Genomic DNA, 6,869 nt, shown 5'->3' on the forward strand with positions numbered 1-6,869 from the left:
CGTGCTGTATTTCGATTGCCTTGTGTAGTGATATTTTGCCCTAAATATTTATATAAAAGATAGAATTACTGTGCCGGTATCATCCTCAGTCAACAAAGTGCGGCTAAGGATGCGCTGATTTACACTGTTGTGTCTGAACACTGCTCTATTTCTTCCTAGAAGCTTTGGTTAAATATACACCACACCCAGTAGTCTCCTCTCTGGCTCACTAAGAGTTAACTTTCTGTGATGGACAGAATCCATATCCTATCAGCATTGGAATCAGAATTCTCCAATCACATAAAAGGTACTAGGAATCAATCTCCAGTGCTTGTAATAGTTCACAGTTGACCAAACTTGCATTTATTGCGTCTCCTTATATCTGGATTCTTCTGAACCGATGCTTTGTCTTCCTGGTTATCCCTTTGTCTTATCTATTTGGTACTTGGTTGTCCTCTAGGTTCCCGATTTGGCTCTGCTGCTCTACTTATTGTTTGTTTGCCTTGTCCTTATTTGTTGCTATCACTTAGATTTAAGCAGGGACTATCGCCCAGTTACTGGCTACCAGTGAGGGTGGTTTTGGGTACGTAGGTAGGAAAAGTCTGGTTGGTCAGTTTCTGGGCTCACAGGGTGGTTTTGAGTAAGTAGGTAGAGAAAGTCTGGTTAGTCAGTTTCAGGGCTCACAGTCCGGTTCTCAATAACTTACACATGTTGTCCTCTAGGTTCCTGATTTGGCTCTGCTGCTCTTCTTATTGTTTGTTTGCCTTGTCTTCATTTGTTGTTATCATTTATAGTTAAGCAGGGACTGTCACCCAGTTACTATCTACCACTGAGGGTGGTTTTGGGTAAGTAGGTAGAGAAAGTCTGGTTAGTCAGTTTCAGGGCTCACAGGGTGGTTTTGGGTAAGTAGGTAGGAAAAGTCTGGTTGGTCAGTTTCAGGGCTCACAGTCTGTGTCTGTCTTTCGGTTCTCAGTCTGCCACTAACAAAAACTTATGCATGTTGTTCTCTAGGTTCCTGACTTGGCTCTGCTGCTCTTCTTATTATTTGTTTGCCTTGTCCTCATTTGTTGTTATCATCACTTAGAGCTAAGCAGGGACTGTCACCCAGTTACTGGCTACCACTGAGGGTGGTTTTGGGTAAGTAGGTAGAGAAAGTCTGGTTGGTCAGTTTCAGGGCTCACAAAGTGGTTTTGGGTAAGTAGGTAGAGAAAGTTTGGTTGGTCAGTTTCAGGGCTCACAAAGTGGTTTTGGGTAAGTAGGTAGAGAAAGTTTGGTTGGTCAGTTTCAGGGCTCACAGAGTGGTTTTGGGTAAGTAGGTAGGGAAAGTCTGGTTGGTCAGTTTCAGGGCTCACAGTCTGTGTCTGTTTTTCAGTTCTCAATCTGCCACTAACAATAACTTATACACGCGGCAAATGCAAACTCCCGATTCAGCCATTAGTCTAATGATGATGAGCCATACGGTAATTCATGAAGCATTTGAGACATGTTATTTTTTGTGATTGAAATGAGAGAGCAGGGTTCCAGGCTTCAGTAGGCCCCTGGGTGACAGAGCCTCAATGACCCCTTTGAACTTACGTGGCAGCATTAAAAATTCAGAAACTAAAAAAGGCCCCCATCTCCCCTTATGGAATCATTAGATATAGCCCCCTCAACTCCATGGATTTCTTATCTGGGCCCCCCCAGCAGCTCTGGGCCCTGGCACTTGCCCAGGTATACCTAGTGCTGGCGCCGAAACAACGGTGCATTCCAATGATCAAGAGAAGGGATGAGTGCACCCAAACCTCAATGTTCCGGACATTGCAAAGCCCTAAAGCCGGGACATCAGCTAGAAGTCCGGGTTCAATGTTCGGTTTGACGGTACGGAGTCGAAACTGATTGTCTGTGTTAACCCTTTGAATTCTCTAGTTCCATTTAAACACCGATGTGCAAGCTTTGCAGAAGACATTTAAAAGGTTAACACCCGCGATCAGTGTCGGAATCGTTGGCTGAATCCGAATTTCTGGCCAAGGTGACATTCTATGACATGTGGTCTTCTAGATTATTCCAATACACAGTTATTTGGGGGTTTGAAGAACATCTCAGCTCTTCACAATTTGGATGTATCTTCAGTTTTTTTCGCCATTTTCGTGAAGGTATTGCACATAATGAACTTTCTCGTCCATATTGGGACAATTTCAGGACACACCAGGAGTCCTTTGAATACAACCTTCCACTTTTCATGGCTCGGGCAATTTCAATGTGTGATTATTAAGCTTGGCAGGTGAGCTATATCCAACTCGCAAGGTGGGAAACGCCCTAACCCCGGTACCCGAATTGCCCCTGGTTTTTGGCGCACGCGGAATTTAAAAACGGAATTGTGTCACAAGATCAGCACTCACATGCACCAGGAAGAAGAAGGTGAATTCCGGCAGACCTTGGCGCAAAAGTGACGGATGCAGGAACAGGGGTGCACAATCTTAGTGAATCGCGGCAGACCCGAATTCTTGTCGGACAACGCACCGCGGGATCAGGACTGGACCGGGTAAGTAAATCTGCCCCAATAAATCAAAACTTAGACCTATAGCTATAGGATATTGAATCATCATTGAATATTCTGCAAATGACAAACATCACTCATGCGCCAAAATATCAGCCTCAAAATCAGCCTGTATAGATGCATCCCTGACCCCTGCACAGAAGCCTCCGCTGATGTAGGGGTCATGTTGCCTGAACAGAACCCAATCACTGAGGTTCTCCTTAGAATGAAAGTTTCATTGTTTACTATCATTATAATCCTAAATTATGTTAAGCCGGAGCTTTGTACACTGCAAATTCCTCAGGGGTTAATAAAGTTTTATTGTGTTAAGTTATTGCAGTTTCCAAAGATATTACACATTTTTGAAAAGACATTATTATTAGAGATGAGCGAGCACTAAAATGCTCGGGTACTCGTTATTCGAGACGAACTTTTCCCGATGCTCGAGTGCTCGTCTCGAATAACGAACCCCATTGAAGTCAATGGGAGACTCGAGCATTTTTCAAGGGGACCAAGGCTCTGCACAGGGAAGCTTGGCCAAACACCTGGGAACCTCAGAAAAGGATGGAAACACCACGGAAATGGACAGGAAACAGCAGGGGCAGCATGCATGGATGCCTCTGAGGCTGCTTAATCGCACCATTATGCCAAAATTATGGGCAACAGCATGGCCATGACAGAGTGACAGAATGAAGCTAGATAGCATCTAAAACATCCAATAATTGACCCTGACACTATAGGGGACGGCATGCAGAGGCAGCGGCAGCAGGCTAGAGAGTGTCATGGCGACATACCCTAAATGGACTCAGGCTTCAAACCAATGGGTGGCAGAGAGGAACCAAAGGAGGTGAGCAAGAAGCGCTCAAATAATATCGGTACATGATAAAAGTTTGCCAGTATATTTTGTGGATTACACAGCAGGGTGGCGACAAAGTTAACATGGAAGCCATGAAAACAACCCAAAATTCTGCCTGACACAGCTCGTTTGATAAGGGGACCATGTATGGAGGCAGTGAACTAGTAGTAGATTAAAGGTGCTGCAGTTAAAACTATGTTAGTTGGATCTTGGCATGGAGTTGGCGCTCCGCTGCCAGGCGAGCTTTCGCCAATCCAAGCCCCTGTCTCTAGGCTACTCCCCAAACAGCACTTCTAAGAACCTTTTGTATAAGATCAAGTGTAGTAGCGTTCTTATAAGTTTAGGATATGGCGGGTGAGGGGAATGTAAACAGATGCGCAAGAAGCGCTGAAATAATATCCCTAAATGGTAAAAGTTTGCCAGTATATTTTGTGGATAACACAGCAGGGTGGCGACAAAGTTAACAACTTTGATGTGGAATCCATGAAAACAACCCAAATTTCTGCCTGACACACCTCGTTTGATAAAGGGACGATGTATGGAGGCAGCTATATGGACGACTTTTGGAGGTAGCAATGGAGACAACGTGTGGAGGCTGCTATGGAGACAATTTAATTTGGATAGTGCCTGTATGTGGCAGTCCCAAAAATTTTTCAAACCAGAGGAGCAGGTAGGTGGCCCTCCAGAAAAATTGAATAGATTGAGTGCCTGTATGTGGCAGTCCCAAAAAGTTTTCAAACCAGAGGAGCAGGTAGGTGGCCCTCCAGAAAAATTGAATAGATTGAGTGCCTGTATGTGGCAGTCCCAAAAAGTTTTCAAACCAGAGGAGCAGGTAGGTGGCCCTCCAGAAAAATTGAATAGATTGAGTGCCTGTATGTGGCAGTCCCAAAAAGTTTTCAAACCAGAGGAGCAGGTAGGTGGCCCTCCAGAAAAATAGAATAGATTGAGTGCCTGTATGTGGCAGTCCCAAAAAGTTTTCAAACCAGAGGAGCAGGTAGGTGGCCCTCCAGAAAAATTGAATAGATTGAGTGCCTGTATGTGGCAGTCCCAAAAAGTTTTCAAACCAGAGGAGCAGGTAGGTGGCCCTCCAGAAAAATTGAATAGATTGAGTGCCTGTATGTGGCAGTCCCAAAAAGTTTTCAAACCAGAGGAGCAGGTAGGTGGCCCTCCAGAAAAATTGAATAGATTGAGTGCCTGTATGTGGCAGTCCCAAAAAGTTTTCAAACCAGAGGAGCAGGTAGGTGGCCCTCCAGAAAAATAGAATAGATTGAGTGCCTGTATGTGGCAGTCCCAAAAAGTTTTCAAACCAGAGGAGCAGGTAGGTGGCCCTCCAGAAAAATTGAATAGATTGAGTGCCTGTATGTGGCAGTCCCAAAAAGTTTTCAAACCAGAGGAGCAGGTAGGTGGCCCTCCAGAAAAATTGAATAGATTGAGTGCCTGTATGTGGCAGTCCCAAAAAGTTTTCAAACCAGAGGAGCAGGTAGGTGGCCCTCCAGAAAAATTGAATAGATTGAGTGCCTGTATGTGGCAGTCCCAAAAAGTTTTCAAACCAGAGGAGCAGGTAGGTGGCCCTCCAGAAAAATTGAATAGATTGAGTGCCTGTATGTGGCAGTCCCAAAAAGTTTTCAAACCAGAGGAGCAGGTAGGTGGCCCTCCAGAAAAATAGAATAGATTGAGTGCCTGTATGTGGCAGTCCCAAAAAGTTTTCAAACCAGAGGAGCAGGTAGGTGGCCCTCCAGAAAAATGGAATCGATTGAGTGCCTGTATGTGGCAGTCCCAAAAAGTTTTCAAACCAGAGGAGCAGGTAGGTGGCCCTCCAGAAAAATAGAATAGATTGAGTGCCTGTATGTGGCACTCCCAAAAATTGTTTAAAACAGAGGAACGGGTCGGTGGCCCTCCAGAAAAATTGAATAGATTGAGTGCCTGTATGTGGCACTCCCAAAAATTGTTTAAAACAGAGGACCGGGTAGGTGGCCCTCCAGAAAAATTAAATGCATAAAGTACTATAGCAAGAGCCAGTGGGCCCTGTAAAAAAATAGCCAGTTTCCTCTGCTTTACTGTACAAAGAGGAGGAGAAGGAGGAAAATGAGGAGGAGGAGGAGTGGATCAATTATTCAGGTTGAGCTTCCTTCACCTGGTGGAGATTGGAAATTAGGAGAAATCCAGGCTTTATTCATCTTAATAAGCGTCAGCCTGTCAGCGCTGTCAGTCGACAGGCGTGTACGCTTATCGGTGATGATGCCACCAGCTGCACTGAAAACCCGCTCTGACAAGACCCTAGCGGCAGGGCAGGCAAGAACCTCCAAGGCGTACAGCGCCAGTTCGTGCCACATGTCCAGCTTTGAAACCCAGTAGTTGTAGGGAGCTGTGTGATCATTTAGGACGATGGTATGGTCAGCTACGTACTCCCTCACCATCTTTCTGTAAAGATCAGCCCTACTCTGCCGAGACTGGGGACAGGTGACAGTGTCTTGCTGGGGTGACATAAAGCTGGCAAAAGCCTTGTAAAGCGTACCCTTGCCAGTGCTGGACAAGCTGCCTGCTCGCCTACTCTCCCTCGCTACTTGTCCCGCAGAACTACGCACTCTGCCGCTAGCGCTGTCAGAAGGGAAATACTGTTTCAGCTTGTGCACCAGGGCCTGCTGGTATTCATGCATTCTCACACTCCTTTCCTCTCCAGGGATGAGAGTGGAAAGATTTTGCTTGTACCGTGGGTCCAGGAGAGTGAACACCCAGTAATCGGTGCTGGAATAAATTCTTTGAACGCGAGGGTCACGGGATAGGCAGCCTAGCATGAAATCTGCCATATGCGCCAGAGTACCAACGCGTAAGAATTCACTCCCCTCACTGGCCTGACTGTCCATTTCCTCCTCCTCCAACTCCTCCAACTCCTCTTCTTCTGCCCATACACGCTGAACAGTAAAGGACTCAACAATGGTCCCCTCTTGTGTCTCGCCAACATTCTCCTCCTCTTCCTCCTCATCCTCCTCCACCTCCACCTCCTCCGATATGCGCTGAGAAACAGACCTCAGGGTGCTTTGGCTATCAACAAGGGAATCTTCTTCCCCCGTCTCTTGTGACGAGCGCAAAGTTTCCGACTTCATGCTGATCAGAGATTTTTTCAACAGGCCAAGCAGCGGGATGGTGAGGCTGATGATGGCGGCATCGCCACTGACCATCTGTGTTGACTCCTCAAAGTTACTCAGCACCTGACAGATATCAGACATCCACGTCCACTCCTCATTGTAGACTTGAGGAAGCTGACTGACCTGACTACCAGTTCTGGTGGAAGTTGACATCTGGCAGTCTACAATGGCTCGGCGCTGCTGGTAAACTCTGGATAACATGGTCAGTGTTGAATTCCACCTCGTGGGCACGTCGCACAACAGTCGGTGAGCGGGCAGTTGGAGGCGGCGCTGCGCTGCCCTGAGAGTGGCAGCATCTGTGCTGGACTTCCTGAAATGCGCACAGATGCGGCGCACCTTCGTGAGCAAATCTGACAGATTGGGGTATGTCTTG

Source organism: Engystomops pustulosus, chromosome 6 (assembly GCF_040894005.1).
Source record: "Engystomops pustulosus chromosome 6, aEngPut4.maternal, whole genome shotgun sequence".
Lineage (NCBI taxonomy): Eukaryota > Metazoa > Chordata > Amphibia > Anura > Leptodactylidae > Engystomops > Engystomops pustulosus.